This window comes from Eleutherodactylus coqui, chromosome 1 (assembly GCF_035609145.1).
Source record: "Eleutherodactylus coqui strain aEleCoq1 chromosome 1, aEleCoq1.hap1, whole genome shotgun sequence".
Classification (NCBI taxonomy): Eukaryota; Metazoa; Chordata; class Amphibia; order Anura; family Eleutherodactylidae; genus Eleutherodactylus; species Eleutherodactylus coqui.
The window spans coordinates 264,810,319-264,835,416 of record NC_089837.1 but is presented as its reverse complement, the minus strand read 5'-3'; positions in this window follow the sequence as shown (position 1 = coordinate 264,835,416).

Below are 25,098 nucleotides of genomic sequence, written 5' to 3'. Positions count from 1 at the left end.
TGTTTTAAAACTGTTCCCATTTGCTGTCTGTACAGATATTTTTGAGGATGTTGTCCCAATTAATGTTACCGATAGTAGCTCTGAACTAAACAAATTTTGCTTTACTAAAGTTTAATTTCTTTGTCGCTCCCTGATAAAGTTTATTATTGAATAGCTAGCTGATATACCCGGCTTCACCCGAGTTAATTTGGTACTGGTGTTTATCTGGTGTTCACACAGAAAATCTTATGAAGTCGTAGTTACTTTAGAGATACCGGAAAAACATATGTTCACCATTTTGCATAGTTCTCTGCGTTACCCAGGAAACACCACGTGGAGGTAACCATGCAACGTTTCCTTTATATAAAACTAGCTTACCCGTTGCGCGTTGCTGCGAAGACAGACAGACATACATTAATTTGTTTTTATATATCTAGATAACAACCAATCACAGCACAGCTTTCATGTTACCTCAGTGGTATAATATATAACAACCAATCACAGCACAGCTTTCATGTTACCTTAGCAGTATAAAATATAACAACCAATCACAGCGCAGCTTTCATGTTACCTCAGCAGTAAGAGAAATAACAACCAATCACAGCGCAACTTTTATTCTGCCTCAGCAATATAAAAAATAGTAACCAATCACAGCGCAGCTTTCATGTTACCTCTGCGGTATTATATATAGCAACCAATCACAGCGCAGCTTTCATGTTACCTCAGTGGTATAATATATAACAACGAATCGCAGCACAGCTTTCATGCAACCTCAGTAGTATAAGAAGTAGCCACCAATCACAGCACAGCTTTCATGTTACCTCAGCAGTATAAGAAATAGCAACCAATCACAGCACAGCTTTCATTTTACCTCAGCATTCTCAATATCCAGCAATTGTCTTGCGAAACATTCGGCGGATGCATCATTTTGTAGTTGAACACTCATCCCGTTGTTCGTAATGCCTTTTGCTTTCGTGCTTGAGATGGAAATCAAACGATCTTTGTCTGGGGGGCATAACTGTCGACGATGCTCGTACGCGCGTCACCTATCATAGGATAGTTGTACTATGCCTATAATCTTCCCAGGAGTGTACTCAGCAACTTCCCAAAGTCTCATGGCAATTGGATGAATGGTGTAGTAATGCATAAAGGACAGACAGACAGACATACATTCATTTATATATATCAGGAAGTGAGAGAATTAGATTCCGTACGTAAAATTTGGACGCTATTTGTTTTGCGCTTAGAATTGAATAATCGACTTGGGACCCATTAACTTTTCCTATTTATGGCATAATCAATGCCGGTGCCAAATTTCAAGTTTCTATGTGAGAAAATGACATTCCGTACGTAAAATTTGGACGCTAATTCTTTTGTGCATAGAATTGAATAATGGAGTTGGGACCCATTAGCTTTTCCTATTTATGACATATTCAATGCCCGTGCCAAATTTCAAGTTTCTATGTGAGAAAATTACATTCCGTACGTAAAATTTGGACGCTAATTCTTTGGCGCTTACAATTGAATAATCGAGTTGGGACCCATTAGATTTTCCTATTTATGACATAATCAATGCTCGTGCCAAATTTCAAGTTTCTATGACATTGGGAAGCAAGAAAATTAGATTCCGTACGTAAAATTTGGATGCTAATTCTTTGGCGCTTACAATTGAATAATCGAGTTGGGACCCATTAGATTTTCCTATTTATGACATAATCAATGCTCGTGCCAAATTTCAAGTTTCTATGACATTGGGAAGCGAGAAAATTAGATTCCGTACGTAAAATTTGGATGCTAATTCTTTGGCGCATAGAATTGAATAATCGAGCTGGGACCCATTAGCTTTTCCTATTTATGACAATCAATGCTCCTGCCAAATTTCATGTTTCTACAACATCGGGAAGTGAGAGAATTAGTGGCAATGATGGAAATCGAACGATCTACGTGGGGGGGTCGTAACTGTCGACGACACCATGCATGCGCGCCATTTATCGTAGCATAAATGTATTATGCCTATAATCTTCCCAGGAGTGTACTCAACAACTTCCCAAAGTTTCATGGCGATCGGATGAATGGTGTAGTAGCGCATAAAGGACAAACAGACACGCAGACAGACACGCATACATTCAATTTTATATATATAGATGACATCAGGCAGTGAGAAAATTAGATTCCATACGTAAAATTTAGACACTAATTCTTTTGTGCTTAGAATTGAATAATCGAGTTGGGACCCATTAACATTTCATATTTATGACACAATCAATGCTTGTGCCAAATTTCATGTTTCTATGACATTGGGAAAAGAGAAAATTACATTCCGCATGTAAAATTTGGACGCTAATTCTTTTGCGCATAGAATTGAATAATGGAGTTGGGACTAGAGATGAGCGAACGTACTCGTCCGAGCTTGATATTCGTGTGAATATTAGGGTGTTCGGGATGCTCGTTACTCGTAACGAGTACCACGCGGTGTTCTGGTTACTTTCAGTTTCCTCTCTGAGACGTTAGCGCGCTTTTCTGGCCAATTGAAAGACAGGGAAGGCATTACAACTTCCCCCTGTGACGTTCAAGCCCTATACCACCCCCCTGCTGTGAGTGGCTGGGGCGATCAGATGTCACCCGAGTATAAAAGTCGGACCCTCCCGCGGCTCGGCTCAGATGCCGTGTGAGTTAGTGAGGGAAAGTGCTGTTCTATTGGAGTTGCTGTAGGGAGAGTGTTTGTAGTGAGTGTAGGCTTCAAGAACCCCAACGGTCCTTCTTAGGGCCACATCTACGTGTGTGCAGGCTGCTGTTAGCAGTGGAAATTTTTTTTTTTTTCCTCAAAATCGGCAGTGCAGAGTAGAGATGAGCGAACGTACTCGTAATGAGTACTTACGCACCCGAGTACCGCCATTTTCGAGTACTTCAGTACTCGCGCGTAAAGATTCGGGGGGCGCCGGGGGGGCGGGGAGAGGCGCGGTAGTGCGGGGGGTAGCAGCGGGGAACAGGGGGGAGCCCTCTCTCTCTCCCTCTCCCCCCCACTCCCCGCTGCAACCCCCCGCACCGCCACGGCGCCCCCTGAATTTTTTCGCCCGAGTACGGAAGTACTCGAAAATCGCGGTATTCGGGCGAAAAAGGGGCGGGGCACGTTCGCTCATCTCTAGTGCAGAGCATTGCACCCGGTATTAGGGACAGAAGTGGTGCTTAGGCAGGGAGAGTGTTAGGAGTGAGTGTAGCCTTCAAGAACCTCAACGGTCCTTTCTAGGGCCAAATTTAACCGTCTGCAGTACTGTGCTGGCTGCTGTTAGCAGTGTTGCATATTTTTTTTTTCAAAAAATCGTCTGTGCAGAGCATTGCACCCTCCATTGATACTACAGGGACAGAATTGTGTAGGCAGGGCCACAACACAGTTATTGTTCATTGAATATCCGCAGTGGGGCCTTCCCTTTGCAAAAAAGCGCAAAAATTATATTTGGCCTGCCTGTGTCAGTCCTAAGGTCTCCGTGTACGTGTGTGCTGCGTGGAGAACGTACAAAAATCAAACGCAACCAGCTACGGTTTATTGCAGGCTTGCGCCATTGTCTTTCCTGACTGGCAAATACCTGCTCTGCCAGAGTTAATAACTCTGCTACACTAAAGTTGTGTGACACTTTTTCAGGGCCACACCACAGTTATTAAACGTATTGTTCATTGAATATCCGCAGTGGGGCCCTCCCTTTGCAAAAAAGCGAAAAAATTATATTTGGCCTGCCTGTGTCAGTCCTAAGGTCTCCGTGTACGTGTGTGCTGCGTGGAGAACGTACAAAAATCAAACGCAACCAGCTACGGTTTACTGCAGGCTTGCGCCATTGTCTTTCCTGACTGGCAAATACCTGCTCTGCCAGAGTTAATAACTCTGCTACACTAAAGTTGTGTGACACTTTTTCAGGGCCACACCACAGTTATTAAACGTATTGTTCATTGAATATCCGCAGTGGGGCCCTCCCTTTGCAAAAAAGCGAAAAAATTATATTTGGCCTGCTTGTGTCAGTCCTAAGGTCTCCGTGTACGTGTGTGCTGCGTGGAGAACGTACAAAAATCAAACGCAGCCAGCTACGGTTTACTGCAGGCTTGCGCCATTGTCTTTCCTGACTGGCAAATACCTGCTCTGCCAGAGTTAATAACTCTGCTACACTAAAGTTGTGTGACACTTTTTCAGGGCCACACCACAGTTATTAAACGTATTGTTCATTGAATATCCGCAGTGGGGCCCTCCCTTTGCAAAAAAGCGAAAAAATTATATTTGGCCTGCAGGCTTGCGCCAATTTATTTCCTGCCTGGGAAATCAAATAACTGGTAATACAGCATGCTGAGGGGTAGGGGTAGGCCTAGAGGATGTGGACGCGGCCGAGGACGCGGAGGGCCAAGTGAGGGTGTGGGCACAGGCCGAGCTCCTGATCCAGGTGTGTCGCAGCCGACTGCTGCGCGATTAGGAGAGAGGCACGTTTCTGACGTCCCCACATTCATCGCCCAATTAATGGGTCCACGCGGGAGACCTTTATTAGAAAATGAGCAGTGTGAGCAGGTCCTGTCCTGGATGGCAGAAAGTGCTTCGAGCAAGCTATCGTCCACCCAGAGTTCTGCGCTGTCCAGTGCTGCAAATCCGAATCCTCTGTCTGCTGCTCCTCCTTCCTCCCAGCCTCCTCACTCCACTACAATGACACATGCTGAGGAGCGGGAACACTCCCAGGAACTTTTCTCGGGCCCCTGCTCAGATTGGGCAGCAGTGGTTCCTCTACCACCAGAGGAGTTTATCGTCACTGATGCCCAACATTGGAAAGTTCCCGGGGTCCGGGGGATGAGGCTGGGGACTTCCGGCAACTGTCTCAAGACCTTTCAGTGGGTGAGGAGGACGATGACGATGAGACACAGTTGTCTTGCAGTGAGGTAGTAGTAAGGGCAGTAAGTCCGAGGGAGCAGCGCACAGAGGATTCGGAGGAAGAGCAGCAGGACGATGAGGTGACTGACCCCACCTGGTGTGCAACGCCTACACAGGACAGGTCTTCAGAGGGGGAGGCACGTGCAGCAGCAGGGCAGGTTGCAAGAGGCAGTGTGGTGGCCAGGGGTAGAGGCAGGGCCAGACCGAATAATCCACCAACTGTTTCCCAAAGCTCCCCCTCGCGCCATGCCACCCTGCAGAGGCCGAGGTGCTCTAAGGTCTGGCAGTTTTTCACAGAGACGCCTGACGACCGACGAACAGTGGTGTGCAACCTTTGTCGCGCCAAGATCAGCCGGGGAGCCACCACCAACAGCCTGACCACCACCAGCATGCGCAGACATATGATGGCCAAGCACCCCACAAGGTGGGACGAAGGCCGTTCACCGCCTCCGGTTTGCACCGCTGCCTCTCCCCCTGTGCCCCAACCTGCCACTGAGATACAACCCCCCTCTCAGGACACAGGCACGACCGTCTCATGGCCTGCACCCACACCCTCACCTCCGCTGTCCTCGGCCCAATCCAGGAATGTCTCGCACCGCACCGTCCAGCCGTCGCTAGCGCAACTGTTGGAGCGCAAGCGCAAGTACGCCGCCACGCACCCGCACGCTCAATCGTTAACCGTCCACATAGCCAAATTTATCAGCCTTGAGATGCTGCCGTATAGGGTTGTGGAAACGGAGGCTTTCAAAGCTGTGATGGCGGCGGCGGCCCCGCGCTACTCAGTTCCCAGTCGCCACTACTTTTCCCGATGTGCCGTCCCAGCCCTGCACGACCACGTCTCCCGCAACATTGTACGCGCCCTCACCAATGCGGTTAGTGGCAAGGTCCACTTAACTACGGACACGTGGACAAGCACAGGCGGGCAGGGCCACTACATCTCCCTGACGGCACATTGGGTGAATTTAGTGGAGGCTGGGACAGAGTCAGAGCCTGGGACCGCTCACGTCCTACCCACCCCCAGAATTGCGGGCCCCAGCTCGGTGGTGGTATGTTCGGCGGTGTATGCTTCTTCCACTAAAGCACCCTCCTCCTCCTCCTGCTCCTCAACCTCTGTCTCGCAATCTAGATGTGTCAGCAGCAGCAGGACGTCGCCAGCAGTCGGTGTCGCGCGGCGTGGCAGCACAGCGGTGGGCAAGCGTCAGCAGGCCGTGCTGAAACTACTCAGCTTAGGAGATAGGAGGCACACGGCCCACGAACTGCTGCAGGGTCTGACAGAGCAGACCGACCGTTGGCTTGCGCCGCTGAGCCTCCAACCGGGCATGGTCGTGTGTGACAACGGCCGTAACCTGGTGGCGGCTCTGCAGCTCGGCAGCCTCACGCACGTGCCATGCCTGGCCCACGTCTTTAATTTGGTGGTTCAGCGCTTTCTGAAAAGCTACCCACGCTTGTCAGACCTGCTCGTAAAGGTGCGCCGGCTCTGCGCACACTTCCGCAAGTCCCACACGGACGCTGCCACCCTGCGCACCCTGCAACATCGGTTTAATCTGCCAGTGCACCGACTGCTGTGCGACGTGCCCACACGGTGGAACTCTACGCTCCACATGTTGGCTAGGCTCTATGAGCAGCGTAGAGCTATAGTGGAATAGCAACTCCAACATGGGCGGCGCAGTGGGAGTCAGCCTCCTCAATTCTTTTCAGAAGAGTGGGCCTGGTTGGCAGACATCTGCCAGGTCCTTCGAAACTTTGAGCAGTCTACCCAGGTGGTGAGCGGCGATGCTGCAATCATTAGCTTCACCATTCCTCTGCTATGCATCTTGAGAACTTCCCTGCAAACCATAAAGGCAGCCGCTTTGCGCTCGGAAACCGAGCCGGGGGAAGACAGTATGTCGCTGGATAGTCAGAGCACCCTCCTGTCTATATCTCAGCGCGTTCAGGAGGAGGAGGAGGAGCATGAGGAGGATGAGGAGGAGGGGGAAGAGACAGCTTGGCCCACTGCTGACCGTACCCATGCTGCTTGCCTGTCATCATTTCAGCGTGTATGGCCTGAGGAGGAGGAGGAGGAGGAGGAGGAGGATCCTGAAAGTGATCTTCCTAGTGCGGACAGCCATGTGTTGCGTACAGGTACCCTGGCACACATGGCTGACTTCATGTTAGGATGCCTTTCTCGTGACCCTCGCATTCAACGCATTCTGGCCACTACGGATTACTGGGTGTACACACTGCTCGACCCACGCTATAAGGAGAACCTTCCCACTCTCATTCCCGAAGAGGAAAGGGGTTCGAGAGTGTTGCTATACCACAGGACCCTGGCGGACAAGCTGATGGTAAAATTCCCATCCGAAAGCGGTAGTGGCAGAAGGCGCAGTTCCGAGGGCCAGGTAGCAGGGGAGGTGCGTAGATCGAGCAGCATGTACAGCCCAGGCAGTGCAACAGTCTTTAAGGGCCTGGCCAGCTTTATGGCTCCCCAGCAAGACTGTGTCACCGCTCCCCAGTCAAGGCTGAGTCGGCGGGAGCACTGTAAAAGGATGGTGAGGGAGTACGTAGCCGATCGCACGACCATCCTCGGTGACGCCTCTGCCCCCTACAACTACTTGGTGTCGAAGCTGGACACGTGGCCTGAACTCGCACTATATGCCCTGGAGGTGCTTGCTTGTCCTGCGGCTAGCGTCTTGTCAGAGAGTGTGTTTAGTGCGGCTGGGGGAATCATCACGGATAAGCGTACCCGCCTGTCAACCGACAGTGCCGACAGGCTAACACTCATCAAGATGAACAAAGCCTGGATTTCCCCAGACTTCTCTTCTCCACCAGCGGACAGCAGCGATACGTAAGCAATACGTAGGCTGCACCCGCGGATGGAAGCTACGTTCTCTCTCACCATCCAAAACGGGGACATTTCTGCTTCATCAATCTGTGTCTAATATTCCTCCTCCTCCTCCTGCTCCTCCTCCTGAAACCTCACGTAATCACGCTGAACGGGCAATTTTTCTTAGGGCCACAAGGCTCACTCATCTAATTTTTCTAAACAATTTTTATATGTTTCAATGCTCTTAAAAGCGTTGAAACTTTAACTTGAACCAATTTTTCGTTAAACTGGGCTGCCTCCAGGCCTAGTTACCACTTAAGCCACATTAACCAAAGCGATTAATGGGTTTCACCTGCCATCTTGGTTGGGCATGGCCAATTTTTACTGAGGTACATTAGTACTGTTGGTACACCAATTTTTTGGGGCCCTCACCTACAGTGTAATCATAGCAATTTGTATGTTCTTCGCCTGCACTCATGGTACAGAAGTGTGTGTGGGGTTGGCCTACACTTTAGCTACATAAATGTAACTTGGGCCTTGGCTATACTGCAGCTACTGAAATGGAACTAAGACTGCGCTCCCACTATACTGCTGCTTCAGAATTGTTACTGGGGCCTGTCTTGAGTGCTACTATTGCTGACATGGAACGAAGACTGCGCTCCCGCTATACTGCTGCTTCGGAATTGTTACTGGGGCCTGTCTTGAGTGCTACTATTGCTGACATGGAACGAAGACTGCGCTCCCGCTATAATGCTGCTAGTGATATGTTAGTGGGGCCTGTCCTAATGCTACGGCTGAAATGTTACGAATTATGGGCTCTGCCTATACCGCTGCTAATGGTATGCCTCTGGGGTGTGGAAACAGAGGCTTCCCAAAGACATGATGGCGGCGAGGCCATTTCCCACCAACGCGGTTACTGTTAAGGTGCATATAACCACGGACACGTAGTGCCTCAAAAACATCCCCCTCCTCCTCCAACAGGGAAAACATTCTTGGCAAATGCCTTTGCATTGGTTCGTCTGGTGGCAGTCCAAGAATTTCACCTTTACCGACACTACAAGAGAGCCCCCCCACCATCCCCCCGCCACGGCCCACTTAATCCTGGCCACATTCCGAAAACCAACAAAATAAAACCGCGCTACTAGGTCCGCAGTCACCACCACATTACCACCAACGCGGTTACTGTTAAGGTGCATATAACCACGGACACGTGGAGAGGACACGTAGTGCCTCAAAAACATCCCCCCGCCACGGCCCACTTAATCCTGGCCACATTCCGAAAACCAACAAAATAAAACCGCGCTACTAGGTCCGCAGTCACCACCACATTACCACCAACGCGGTTACTGTTAAGGTACATATTACCAGTCTGACTGGGGCATGCAGACACCTTGACAGAATGAATAGTGTGTGGCACATAGGTTCCCCATTGCTATGCCCACGTGTGCAGCTCCTGATGGCGGTGGCACAGGATTCTATTTCTCATTGCTTCTGTACAGCATTGTGGGCTATCGCCCCGCCCCTTTTAAAGAGGGTCGCTGCCTAGCCGTGCCAACCCCTCTGCAGTGTGTGCCTGCGGTTCCTCCTCATGGCAGATGCACTTCTAAATAGACATGAGGGTGGTGTGGCATGAGGGCAGCTGAAGGCTGCGCAGGGACACTTTGGTGTGCGCTGTGGGGGGGAGGGGGGCGGTTGGTCAGCATGTAACCCAGGAGAAGTGGCAGCGGAGTGTCATCCAGGCAGTGATTGTGCTTTGTTGGAGGTAGTGTGGTGCTTAGCAAAGGTATGCCATGCTAATGAGGGTTTTTCAGAAGTAAAAGTTTTTGGGAGGGGGGGGGCCCCACTCTTGCCGCTATTGTGGCTTAATAGTGGGACCTGTGAACTTGAGATGCAGCCCAACACGTAGCCCCTCGCCTGCCCTATCCGTTGCTGTGTCGTTCCCATCACTTTCTTGAATTGCCCAGATTTTCACACATGAAAACCTTCGCGAGCATCGGCGAAATACAAAAATGCTCGGGTCGCCCATTGACTTCAATGGGGTTCGTTATTGGAAACGAACCCTCGAGCATCGCGCGAAAAGTTCGTTCCGAGTAACGAGCACCCGAGCATTTTGGTGCTCGCTCATCTCTAGTTGGGACCCATTACCTTTTCCTATTTATGACATAATCAATGCTCGTGCCAAATTTCCCGTTTCTATGACACCGGAAAGTGAGAAAATTTCATTCCGCACGTAAAATTTGGACGCTAATTCTTTTGCGCATAGAATTGTAACAATCAAGTTGGGACCCATTAGCTTTTCATATTTATGACATAATCAATGCTCGTGCCAAATTTCACGTTTGTAAGACACCGGAAAGTGAGAAAATTACATTTTGCACGTAAAATTTGGACGCTAATTCTTTTGCGCATAGAATTGAATAATGGAGTTGGGACCCATTAGCTTTTCCTATTTATGACATAATCAATGCTCGTGCCAAATTTCCTGCTTCTATGACACCGGAAAGTGAAAAAATTACATTCCGCACGTAAAATTTCGACGCCAATTCTGTTGCGCTAGAATTGAATAATCGAGTTGGGACCTATGAACTTTTCCTATTTATGACATAATCAATGCTTGTGCCAAATTTCACGTTTCTATGACACCGGAAAGTGAGAAAATTAGATTCCGTACGAAAAATTTGGACGCTAATTCTTTTGCGCATAGAATTGAATAATCGAGTTGGGAGCCATTAACTTTTCATATTTATGACACAATCAATGCTCGTGCCAAATTTCATGTTTCTATGACATTGGGAAGTGAGAGATTTAGATTATGTACGTAAAATTTGGATGCTAATTCTTTTGCGCATATAATTGAATAATGGAGTTGGGACCCATTAGCTTTTCCTATTTATGACATAATCAATGCTCGTGCCAAATTTCCTGCTTCTATGAAACCGGAAAGTGAGAAAATTACATTCCGTACGTAAAATTTGGACGCTAATTCTTTTGCGCATAGAATTGAATAATGGAGTTGGGACCCATTAACTTTTCCTATTTATGACATAATCAATGCTCGTGCCAAATTTCCCGTTTCTATGACAACGGAAAGTGAAAAATTTACATTCCGTACGTAAAATTTCGACGCCAATTCTTTTGTGCTAGAATTGAATATTCGAGTTGCGACTCATGAACTTTTCCTATTTATGACATAATCAATGCTCGTGCCAAATTTCATGTTTCTATGACACCGGAAAGTGAGAGAATTAGATTCCGTACGTAAAATTTGGACGCTAATTCTTTTGCGCATAGAATTGAATAATCGAGTTGGGACTCATTAGCTTTTCCTATTTATGACATAATCAATGCTCGTGCCAAATTTCGAGTTTCTATGACACCGGGAAGTGAGAGAATTAGACTCCGTACGTAAAATTTGGATGCTAATTCTTTTGTGAATAGAATTGAATAATCAAGTTGGGACCTATTAACTTTTCCTATTTATGACATATTCAATGCGCGTTCCAAATTTAAAGTTTCTATGACATTGGGAAGTGAGAGATTTAGATTATGTACGTAAAATTTCGACGCCAATTCTTTTGCGCTAGAATTGAATAATCGAGTTAGGACCCAATTACTTTTCCTATCTTGGAGATAATCTATGGTTGTGCCAAAATTCATGTTTCTACGACATCGGGAAGTTGAAGAACTTTTGGCGAGTCAGTCAGTGAGTGAGTGAGTGAGTGAGTCAGTGAGTGCTTTCGTCTTTATATATATTGTGAGACAGTGACCGGGAAGGTGCTGGAGGGCAGGTATGTGTCGCCTAGGATGCTCTCCTATGCTGCCTTGGGGAGCGCTTGGGCAGATACGTGCCACCGAGCAGCCTGGGCTCGGTGGAGGAAGCCGGCAGTATAGTGTTAGTAGCATTAAGCTACTAACACATTGTAGTGTGTAAGTGGCTCCAAGCCACATAATCCGGGCCGGCTTTTCCTGGAGTGACCAAAGTGAAGGGTGGGATGGTCACTCCCACGTACCAGGTGGGGCTGGTACCAGGCCATATAAAGCCTGGGCCTAGGAGAGAGCTGAGACCTCTGCAGGTCTGAGAGTCCTGGCTTGCTGTGTGCAGGAGCCATTTGTTTACCAGTACGTAGACAGGGACGCTACATGTTTAGTAAGTGCTCGGACGAGCAGGATTTACTTTATGTTTGCCTGATGTTAAGGCCTGTATTTTGCTTTGTTTTGCTTGGAAATAAACCCAGGCAAAGCCTGGACTAAAGACTTTATCGCAAGTGTCACTGTCTCTGACTGCTTATGCCCAGGTTGCTACCGATCCTAAACGCTAATCCCTCACTATATATAGACTAGCTGATAGACCGGGCTTCGCCCGAGTTAATTTGGTACTGGTGTTTATCTGGTGTTCACACGGAAAATCTTACGAAGTCGTGGTCACTTTAGAGATACTGAGGAAAAACATATGTTCACCATTTTGCATATCTCTGCGTTACCCAGGAAACACCACGTGGAGGTAACCATGCGACGTTTCCTTTATATAAAATGACATCAGGCAGTGAGAAAATTAGATTCCATGCGTAAAATTTGGACACTACTTCTTTTGCGCATAGAATTGAATAATGGAGTTGGGACCCATTAGCTTTTCCTATTTATGACATAATCAATGCTCGTGCCAAATTTCCTGTTTCTCTGACACCGGAAAGTGAGAAAATTACATTCCGCATGTAAAATTTCGACGCCAATTCTGTTGCGCTAGAATTGAATAATCGAGTTGGGACCTATGAACTTTTCCTATTTATGACATAATCAATGCTTGTGCCAAATTTCACTTTTTTATGACACCGGAAAGTGAGAAAATTCGATTCCGTACGTAAAATTTGGACGCTAATTCTTTTGCGCATAGAATTGAATAATCGAGTTGGGACCCATTAACTTTTCATATTTATGACACAATCAATGCTCGTGCCAAATTTCATGTTTCTATGACATTGGGAAGTGAGAGATTTAGATTATGTACGTAGAATTTGGACGCTAATTCTTTTGCGCATATAAGTGAAAAATGGAGTTGGGACCCATTAGCTTTTCCTATTTATGACATAATCAATGCTCGTGCCAAATTTCCTGTTTCTATGACACCGGAAAGTGAGAAAATTACATTCCGTACGTAAAATTTGGACGCTAATTCTTTTGTGCACAGAATTGAATAATGGAGTTGGGACCTATTAACTTTTACTATTTATGACATAATCAATGCTCGTGCCAAATTTCCTGTTTCTATGACACCGGAAAGTGAGAAAATTACATTCCGTACGTAAAATTTGGACGCTAATTCTTTTGTGCACAGAATTGAATAATGAGTTGGGACCTATTAACTTTTACTATTTATGACATAATCAATGCTCGTGCCAAATTTCACGTTTCTATGACACTGGAAAGTGAGAGAATTATTTTCCGTACGTAAAATTTGGATGCTAATTGTTTTGCGCATAGAATGGAATAATCGAGTTGGGACCCATTAGCTTTTCCTATTTATGACATAATCAATGCTCCTGCCAAATCTCGAGTTTCTATGACACCGGGAAGTGAGAGAATTAGATTCCGTACGTAAAATTTGGACGCTAATTCTTTTGCGCATAGAATTGAATAATCGAGTTGGGACCTATTAACTTTTCCTATTTGTGACATATTCAATGCCCGTGCCAAATTTTAAGTTTCTATGACATTGGGAAGTGAGAGATTTAGATTATGTATGTTAAATTTCAACGCAAATTTTTTTGCGCTAGAAATGAATAATCAAGTTGGAACCCAATTACTTTTCCTATTTTGGGGATAATCTATGCTTCTGCCAAAATTCATGTTTCTACGACATCGGGAAGTTGGAGAACTTTTGGCGAGTCAGTCAGTGAGTCAGTTAGTCAGTGAATCCGTCAGTCAGTGAGTCCGTCAGTGAGTGAGTCCGTCAGTGAGTGAGTCCGTCAGTGAGTGAGTCCGTCAGTGAGGGCTTTCGTCTTTATATATATAGACTAGCTGATATACCCGGCTTCGCCCGAGTTAATTTAGTACTGGTGTTTATCTGGTGTTTACACGGAGAATCTTATGAAGTCGTGGTTACTTTAGAGATACTGAGGAAAAACATATGTTCACCATTTTGCATATCTGCGTTACCCAGGAAACACCACGTGGAGGCAACCATGCAATGTTTATTTTATATAAAATGACATCAGGAAGTGAGAGAATTAGATTACGTACATAAAATTTGGACACTAATTCTGTTGCGCTTAGAATTGAATAATCGAGTTGGGTAGCTTTTCATATTTATGACACAATCAATGCTTGTGCCAAATTTCATGTTTCTATGACATAGGGAAATGAGAGATTTAGATTATGTACGTAAAATTTGGACACTAATTCTTTTGCGCATAGAATTGAATAATGGAGTTGGGACCCATTAGCTTTTCCTATTTATGACATAATCAATGCTCGTGCCAAATTTCCCGCTTATATGACACCGGAAAGTGAAAAAATTACATTCCGCACGTAAGATTTGGACGCTAATTCTTTCGTGCATAGAATTGAATAATGGAGTTGGGACCCATTAGATTTTCCTATTTATGACATAATCAATGCTCATGCCAAATTTCCAGTTTCTATGACAACGGAAAGTGAGAAAATTACATTCCACACGTAAAATTTGTAGGCTAATTCTTTTGCGCATAGAATTGAATAATGGAGTTGGGAATCATTAGCTTTTCCTATTTATGACATAATCAATGCTTGTGCCAAATTTCCCTTTTCTATGACACCGGAAAGTGAGAAAATTACATTCCACACGTAAAATTTGGACGCTAATTCTTTTGTGCATAGAATTGAATAATGGAGTTGGGACTCATTAGCTTTTCCTATTTATGACATAATCAATGCTCGTTCCAAATTTCACGTTTCTATGACACCGGAAAGTGAAAAAATTACATTCCACACGTAAAATTTCGACGCCAATTCTTTTGCGCTAGAATTGAATAATCGAGTTGGGAGCTATGAACTTTTCCTATTTATGACATAACCAATGCTCGTGCCAAATTTCCTATTTCTATGACACCGGAAAGTGAGAAAATTACATTCCACACAAAAAATTTGGACGCTAATTCTTTTGCGTATAGAATTGAATAATGGAGTTGGGACCCATTAGCGTTTCCTATTTATGACATCAATGCTCGTGCCAAATTTCCCGTTTCTATGACACCGGAAAGCGAAAAAATTACATTCCGCATGTAAAATTTCGACACCAATTCTTTTGCGCTAGAAATAAATAATCGAGTTGGTACCTATGAACTTCTCCTATTTATGACATAATCAATGCTCGTGCCAAATTTCACGTTTCTATGACACCGGAAAGTGAGAAAATTACATTCCGCACGTAAAATTTGGACGCTAATTCTTTTGCGCATTGAATTGAATGTTCGTGTTGAGACCCATTAACTTTTCATATTTATGATGCAGTCAATGCTCGTGCCAAATTTCATGTTTCTTTCACATTGGGAAGTGAGAGATTTAGATTATGTACGTAAAATTTGGCCGCTAATTCTTTTGCGCATAGAAGTGAATAATGGAGTTGGGACCCATTAGCTTTTCCTATTTATGACATAATTAATGCTCGTGTCAAATTTCACGTTTCTATGACACCGGAAAGTGAGAAAATTTCATTCCGCACGTAAAATTTGGACGCTAATTCTTTTGCGCATAGATGTGAATAATGGAGTTGGGACCCATTAGCTTTTCCTATTTATGACATAATCAATGCTCGTGCCAAATTTCACGTTTCTATGACACCAGAAAGTGAGAAAATTACATTCCGTACGTAAAATTTGGACGCTAATTGTTTTGCGCATAGAATTAAATAATCGAGTTGGGACCCATTAGCGTTTCCTATTTATGACATGATCAATGCTCATGCCAAGTTTCACGTTTCTATGACACCGGAAAGTGAGAAAATTACATTCCGCACGTATAATTTGGACGATAATTCTTTTGTGCATTGAATTGAATAATCGAGTTGAGACCCATTAACTTTTCATATTTATGACATATTCAATGCTCCTGCCAAATTTCGAGTTTCTATGACAACGGGAAGTGAGAGAATTATATTCCGTACGTAAAATTTGGACGCCAATTCTTTTGCGCATAGAATTGAATAATCGGGTTGGGACCCATTAACTTTTGCTATTTATGACATAATCAATGCGCGTGCCAAATTTTAAGTTTCCATGCATTGAATTGAATAATCGGGTTGGGACCCATTAACTTTTCATATTTATGACATATTCAATGCTCCTGCCAAATTTCGAGTTTCTATGACAACGGGAAGTGAGAGAATTATATTCCGTACGTAAAATTTGGACGCCAATTCTTTTGCACTAGAATTGAATAATCGAGTTGGGACCCAATTACTTTTCCTATTTTGGAGATAATCTATGCTTGTGCCAACACTCATGTTTCTACGACATCGGGAAGTTGGAGAACTTTTGGCGAGTCAGTCAGTGAGTCAGTCAGTGAGTCAGTGAGTCAGTCAGTGAGTCAGTCAGTGAGTCAGTCAGTGAGTCAGTCAGTGAGTCAGTCAGTGAGTCAGTCAGTGAGGGCTTTCGTCTTTATATATATAGATAGCTGGAAATTAATTATATTGCGATCACTGTTCCCCACGTGTCTCTCAACCTGCACTCCCATTATTCCGTCCAGTTGGTTAGTTAATAGTAAGTCCAGAGTGGCCCTCCCTCTAGTTGGCTCTCACGCAAGTTGGGTAAGGTAGTTATCTTTAATTGTTCTGAAGTAATCTTGTTAGATTTGCAGGTTTCGTCTTCCCATATCATATCTGGATAATTAAAGTCCACTATAATAATTACTTCATTGCGGTTTGACTCCTCTTCTATCTGCCTTAATAATTAGATTTCCATTTCTTCTACTGCTTTTGGTGGGCTATAGGAAAAACCCCTATCTGCATTTTGTTGTTTTTTTCTCCTTGTATTTCTACCCACAGAGATTCCACGTGTTTCCCTCCTACACCTATATCCTCCCGTAGCCTTGGCATTAAGTAGGATTTAACGTACAGACATACCCCTCCCCCATTCTGGTTTCCACAGTCTCTTCTGAAGAGATTGTAACCCTGTAAATTCACTGCCCAATCGCACTTATTATCAAGCCATGTTTCTGTTATTCCAACTATATCATAATTTTCATTCTCGCTTCAAGCTCGCCCACTTTGCCGATAAGACTTCTTGCATTCGTTGCCATACAATTTATACGGTTATTCTTGTTCCTTAATTTCATTTTGCTACTAATGGTACTGCTGGCTATTCTGCCAATTCTAACTGTACTAACCATATTCCCTGCTCGTCCACTATTCCCATTACTTGGCCCCAGACCGCTAACTACACTGACTACCCCCCTGTTTCTCTTTTTGCCCTCCCCCCAGTCCCTAGTTTAAACACTCCTCTAGCCTTCTAGCCATCTTCTCCCCCAGCACAGCTGCACCCTCCCCATTGAGATGCAGCCCATCCCTACAGTAGAGCCTGTAACCGACAGCAAAGTCAGCCCAGTTCTCCAGTAACCTGAACCCCTCCTTCTTACTCCAACTCTGGAACTACTTGTTTACCTCCCTAAGATCCTGCTGCCTTTCTAATGTGGCTTTTGGTGCAGGTAGTATATCTGAGAAAACTACCCTGGAGGTCCTCGCCCTAAGCTTCGATCCTCGGTCCCTGAAATCCTTTTTGAGGTCCTTCCATTGACTTCTAATGTGTTCATTGGTGCCAATGTGCACCATGACCACTGGATCCTCACCAGCCCCTCCCAGTAATCTGTCAATCTGATCCGCGATGTGTCGAGCTCGATCACTAGGAAGACAACACACCGTTCCATAATCCGAGTCTTTATTGCAGATTACCCTATCTGCCCCCCTTATTATTGAGTCCCCAACCTATAGCACCTGTCTAGCCTGCCGTGCGCTCCCTGTCCCCATCTCACTGGAGCAGTTATCCCCCTGGCGTTCAGAGGGCATGTCGTGCTGCAGCTGTGCTGGCTCTGTAATGGCATCTCCCTCATCTGCTAACTTTGCAAACTTGTTGGGTTGTACCAGTTCAGGACTAGCCTCCATGTGGAATCATTCACTGTCCTTAGTGAAATGGACATCACTTTGGTGTCCACTTTACAGGGGTTCCGTTAGTTTCTGTTATATTTGGAGTATAAAATCGCTTAGTTGACTGCACTATTCTATACTCCATATATAATGGAAACAAACAAAATCTTTGTAAAACAGACACCAAAGTGATATCTAATGATAGTGAATGGTTCTGTTCAATTCACCACCCAGCCCGTGCCCTCCACTCTGTAATGAAATCAGACTGAGTGCCCCTTTAATTCGAACCTCTCATTCCCGCCTCCAAGACTTCTCCAGAGCAGCACCAGTTCTCTGGAATGCGCTAGCAAAAGCTTTCCAGGCAATCAATCGCACACTAAACTTTAGGCGTGCTCTAAAAACGCATCTCTTCAGGGAGGCATACCATATCCCCTAAACCAAACCCCTTTGTACTCCGCCTGTTAACATGCTCTCTGCCCTACCGACTGCAATTCCTACTAGCCGTAATCAACCATCCGATGCAGCCACTATACTGCCCAATTTGACTATTCTCTATGTGTATAGCACCCCTCACTCTCCATTTCGCCATACCATGCATATCTCCAGCCCTTTTACTTTTTGTATCACCCTATTATTTGTAGTATGTAAGTTCATTGGAGCCGGACCCTCGCCCCTACTGTTTATATCAATTGATTACTTCATGTGGAATATGTTGGCGCTATATAAATAAAGATTATTATTATTTTCATTTGGGGGTTCTGTTGCAATTTTGTTTTCAGCAGCTTCAACAGGCAATAAACAAACACAATAAGTGCGTGTATAAGTCACCCTAAAAATGCTTGTATAAAAGTGCATTCAAATCACAACCGCTTTTATAAGCCCCCAGATAAAGCTATTCAAATAGTATGTCAGGAGGAAGTTTTAGGGTGCTTTAACACATGCAATATATTTCTCCAAGACGCACTTTGGCTAATGTCCACGGGCGGGTCGGATTCCGCATGCAGGAGCCCGCGGTGGAATCCCACCCTGCCCGCGGCCAAGGACCATGCTTACCTATCCGGGTCTTCATTGTGGATGTGTACGGAAGCACCAGCTGCATATGCGCAGTAGAAATTTTCTTTTAAATCTCCTGCTTTCCCGCGGATTCCGCAGACCGTCCGAAATTCCGGACAGACCGCAGATCGAACTGCTTCCATTGATTTCAATTGTCCCATGCGGATTCCGCAATACAAATTTGCCCGTGGACATTGGGCCCTTGTTTGATATGCCCAATTCTGAAAGTATGGAATCCCCACAAATGAGGGAATTGACTTTCAAGGTGGAAAAAAAAAAAGACTATTCAACCCAGGACTTGTTGGGATTATAATATATTAAAAATGTATATTGAGCGTCATATAATTCTGAGGGGTTTACACCTTAAAAAAGAACCTACTACCCTCTTTTTCCCAGAGTTTTTGATAGCATGGAATGCAATCTTATCTGTCTGGTCTTTAAATTAAAAGAGTTTTACGGGGAAAATACTATTAATGACCTATCCTCAGGATAGGTCATCAAGAGTTCATCAGCTGGGGTCTGCCACTCGGCACTACTACCGATCAGCTGATTGGGCGCCCACTGTAGGCACCGATATACACTGGGATCAGAGCGGAAGCTGCTACTCTGATCCCAGTGTAGTGGCTGGCGCTAGTGGCATAACTTGAAACTTCAGGGCCCCAATGTAAAATCTGCAACAGGGTCCCCAGTTATAATGTTTTATTCATAGTACTGGGCTTCCTATATGGAGAAGAAAGACCTTATGGGCCTCCTAAGCCTCCTGGGCCTGGGTGCGACTTCATCCACTATAGTTAAGCCCCATTGATTTCAGTGAGATCTGCGTCTGCAATTACTAGCGCCGGTCACTACATAGGAGTCGAAGCAGCAGCTTTCACTCTGAACCTGGTGTATTTGCAATGCTGTCAGTGGGTGCCCGATCAGCTGCTCGGTCATGGTAGCAACTGCACAGGAGTGAGTATTGTTGGCTCTTGGAAAGAGCAGCCAGCATGAGGCTGAGTGGCTGGAGGAGATTTCACTCCTCGCTCTCCCTGCCCCTCTCTATTCACTTAATACAGTGGCTGTTCATTACTGAACGACTGTTGTTTACACTCATTGTTCATGATTTTATGCAGCCTAATCGATGAATGATTATCCTGAACGATGAACGATGAGTGTAAACAGCAGCCATTCAGTACTGAATGACCACTGTGTTAGTGAATGGAGAAATTGTAAAGATACGTAGCAGCATCAAAGGTGTAAAATAAATGTACTTCTTTATTGCTCTATGTTAAAAGCAGAACAGGCAACGTTTCGACATGTAGTCTTTGTCAAGCCTAGTCTGAGACCAGAAACACTGGTCCTACCTAAATACAGTCACATAACAAATCTTGCCCAATCACTATGTTAGACAACATCTCCACCCTTTCAATCAATCAACATTAAACTAAAACCCCTCACCTGACATCCAACGATGTAGGTGCGGTCCTTGCGTCATCCACCTCCAACTGCCATGGGCTCCAACGTCACGCCCACGTACGCAAATATTTTTATGCGTTTTTTTGAGGAGACACGTGTGTCCCTCTATATATTGGACTGATGTAATTCTCTAGTATCGTTACATCGATGATGTTTTTGTCTTATGGAAGGGCTCGATGACTGGTTTGATAGAGTTTCAGAATTTTTTAAACACACCATGTACTGGATTACAGTTCACCTTGAGTTCATCTACTGAAAGCATTCACTTTTGGGATACTCTGGTTGTCCGTGATGGTGATAAATTGGTTGTTGACCTATACACCAAGGTGACGGATAAAAATAGTATCCTCCATTACAGTAGCCAACATCCGAGGAACATGGTGAACTCCCTACCTTGGAGTCAGCTCCTACGGGTGAGGAGGATCACGCATGAACCCTTCGTCGATAGGAGTCTTGAGCAGATGGCCTCTAAGTTTTTATGTAGAGGCTATCCGGCGTCCCTCATATCTGAGGTAGTTAGAAAGACCTGTATGCTTGATCGTGATGCATTGCTGACCCCCAAAGTGAGAACATCTAACATTAAAAGGATTCCATTTGTTTCAACATACAGTGGATACAGTGGCAAGGTATCATCAATTATTAAAAGACATTGGTCTATGTTAACTAGGGGGATCAGTAATGTACATGAATTCAAGGAACGCCCTATGATGGCATATAGGAGGCCACCGAACCTACGAGACAGGTTGGTGAAAACCTATATGCCAACTGAAAAATCAACACAGAGACTTCTGGCGACATTGAGACATTGTTCCTGCTGTGGTAACTTGGTAAAAGGGGACTCTTTTCCCCATCCATCTACAGGCAAGAGGTATAAGATTAGAAGACACTATACGTGTGCCTCCACGCATGTAATCTATTTGGTTACTTGCCCATGTGGATTGTCCTATGTGGTCAGGAGTCGAATCACAAAACATAAAAGCACAATACGCACAAAATGTCTTGACTTGCCAATTCCACAGCATTTTCACGAGAAAAAGCACAACATCAGTCAATTGCGCTTTCGCGTTATTGACGATGTACCTCACTGGAGAGGGGAGGAAATAAAGAGGCTCTTAAAAAAGGAGAGTTTTACTGGATCTTTACCCTGGAAACCATTTATCTGCATGGATTGAATATGGAATATAACTATCAGCCACATATTTAATGCGTACCAGTTTCTTCTGTATGTGTAGTGTGTCCCTGTAATTTGTGTTTTTAATAGATTGTTGTTTGTTGTTTTTAGGTCCGGTGTGTGGTCCACCTTCATATTCCATATCGCCATCATCTCATGCAAATTTGGAGTCATCCCGGATTATTAATTGAAAAAATTTTTTTGATGATCATGTTTTTTTTGAGAAACTGTTGGTTATGCACTTAAATTTTTTTAAATGAATACATTTTTGGATTAAAGAATGAATACTGGTGTTTGTTGGGATTGGTTTCACTTGATGTTTGTATAAATTTAGAAATGTTTTTCTGTAAAAAAAGTTTTCAAAATTTTTTTACATTTTTTTTCCTTTCATTTATTGATAATATATAGATTGATTTGAGGGGTTTTGGTGCAATAATAAATTTATTTATTTATGAATCTCTTTTGATGGCATTTTGATTATTGGTAATATATTACTTGTAGAGATGAGCGAGCACCAAAATGCTCGGGTGCTCGTTACTCGGGACGAAATTATCGCAATGCTCGAGGGTTCGTTTTGAGTAACGAACCCCATTGAAGTCAATGGGCGACCCGAGCATTTTTGTATATCGCCGATGCTCGCTAAGGTTTTCATTTGTGAAAATCTGGGCAATTCAAGAAAGTGATGGGAACGACACAGCAACGGATAGGGCAGGCGAGGGGCTACATGTTGGGCTGCATCTCAAGTTCCCAGGTCCCACTATTAAGCCACAATAGCGGCAAGAGTGGGCCCCCCCCTCCCAACAATTTTTACTTCTGAAAAGCCCTCATTAGCAATGCATACCTTAGCTAAGCACCACACTACCTCCAACAAAGCACAATCACTGCCTGCATGACACTCCGCTGCCACTTCTCCTGGGTTACATGCTGACCAACCCCCCCCCCCCCCCCGCACGACCCAGTATCCACAGCGCACACCAAACTGTCCCTGCCCAGCCTTCAGCTGCCCTCATGCTACGCCACACTCATGTCTATTTATAAGTGCGTCTGCCATGAGGAGGAACCGCAGGCACACACTGCAGAGGGTTGGCACGGCTAGGCAGCGACCCTCTTTAAACGGGGCAGGGCGATAGCCCACAATGCTGTACAGAAGCAATGAGAAATCCAATCCTGTGCCACCTCCATCTGGAGCTGCACACGTGGGCATAGCAATGGGGAACCTATGTGCCACACACTATTCATTCTGTCAAGGTGTCTGCATGCCCCAGTCAGACCGCGGTTTTTTATAAATAGTCACAGGCAGGTACAACTCCGCAATGGGTATTCCGTGTGCACCCACAGCATGGGTGGCTCCCTGGAACCCACCGGCGGTACATAAATATATCCCATTGCATTGCCCATCACAGCTGAGGTAATGTCGTGCTTAATGCAGGTGGGCTTCGGCCCACACTGCATGACCCAGTCAGACTGGGGTTCTTTAGAAGTGGACACATGCAGTTACAACTCCGTGTGGACCGACAGCATGGGTGGGTGCCAGGAAGCCACCGGCGGTACATAAATATATCCCATTGCATTGCCCATCACAGCGGAGGTAATGTCGTGTTTAATGCAGGTGGGCTTCGGCCCACACTGCATGCCCCAGTCAGACTGGGGTTCTTTAGAAGTGGACACATGCAGTTACAACTCCCTGTGGACCCACGGCATGGGTGGCTCCCTGAACCCACCGGCGGTACATAAATATATCCCATTGCAGTGCCCATCACAGCTGAGGTAATGTCGTGCTTAATGCAGGTGGGCTTCGGCCCACACTGCATGCCGCAGTCAGACTGGGGTTCTTTAGAAGTGGACACATGCAGTTACAACTCCGTGTGGACCGACAGCATGGGTGAGTGCCAGGAAGCCACCGGCGGTACATAAATATATCCCATTGCAGTGCCCATCACAGCTGAGGTAATGTCGTGCTTAATGCAGGTGGGCTTCGGCCCACACTGCATGCCGCAGTCAGACTGGGGTTCTTTAGAAGTGGACACATGCAGTTACAACTCCGTGTGGACCGACAGCATGGGTGAGTGCCAGGAAGCCACCGGCGGTACATAAATATATCCAATTACAGTGCCCAAGACAGCTGATGTAACGTCAGCTGTAATGCAGGTGGGCTAAAAATTAATTTGATTACACTGTAGGCGAGGGCCCCCAAAAATTGGTGTACCAACAGTACTGATGTACCTCAGAAAAATTGCCCATGCCCAACCAAGAGGGCAGGTGAAACCTATTAATCGCTTTGGTTAATGTGGCTTAATTGGTAACTAGGCCTGGAGGCAGCCCAGTTAAAATGAAAATTGGTTGAAGTGAAAGTTTCAACGCTTTAATGAGCATTGAAACGTATAAAAATTGTTTACAAAAATTATATGACTGAGCCTTGTGGGCCTAAGAAAAATTGCCCGTTCGGCGTGATTATGTGAGGTTTCAGGAGGAGGAGCAGGAGGATGAGGAGGAATATTATACCCAGATTGATGAAGCGTCCCGTGATAGTGCGGGCAGCCTTACACATGCGTGATTGCTGATGGAAGACGCAGACGGGCGCCATGAGAGCTGGATTATACCATCATTTCTGGCGACATGTAGTTTGAGGTAGATGACGCATGGACCGCACCTGCATTGTTGGAAGTCAGGTGAGGGGTTTTACTTTAATGTTGATTGATTGAAGGGATGGAGATGTTGTCTAACACAGTGATTGTGCAAGATTTGTTATGTATCTGTATTTAGGACCAGTGTTTCTGGTCTCAGACTAGGCTTGACAAAGACTAGATGTCGAAACGTTGCCTGTTCTGCTTTTAACATGGAGCAATAAAGAAGTTCATTTTTTTTACACCTTTGATGCTGCTACATATCTTTACAATTTGGTGGACATTGGATGGGACCAGAGATCCATGGTCCCAGTGGAAGTGGCTTTGCATGAGCTTGAATAACTTCACCCCTGCAAGATTGGCCGATATATTGAGTGCTGCTGGAATCTGTTTGTATACAGTAAATGGAGAAAGGCAGGGGAGAGCAAGGAGTGAAATCTCCTCCAGCCGCCACGCTGCAAGCCAATGATACTCGCTCTTGTACAACAGCAGCGGAGTGAGTAAATGTGGGGACAAGTGTGCCCAACAGTCATCTCGTGTAAAAGGGGCTTAGAGGTTATCCATGCTCTTCTGGGAAATATGCAAATGAGGAGGATGGAACAATACCTCTGCAGCACCACTTATTGGAAGGCAACATTCCTGCAAGTTAATGTCAGACTCTTTATACAAGTCTTTATAAGAATGACTAGTAATTATTAGGAAATTATAGTACCAGTGTTTCTGGTGGTGCAATGCGCAACACAGCTCTGCTACATGCTACATCCTACATCCATCCTGAATTCCAGACATCACACACACAGCTGTGCTACATCTATCCTGATTTCCACACATAACACACACAGCTCTTCTACATCCATCCTTATTCCCACACATTACACACACAGCTCTACTACATCCATGCTGATTCCCACACATTACACACACACATAGCTCTTCTACATCCATGCTGATTCCCACATATCACACACACACACACCTCTACTACATCCATCCTAATTCCCA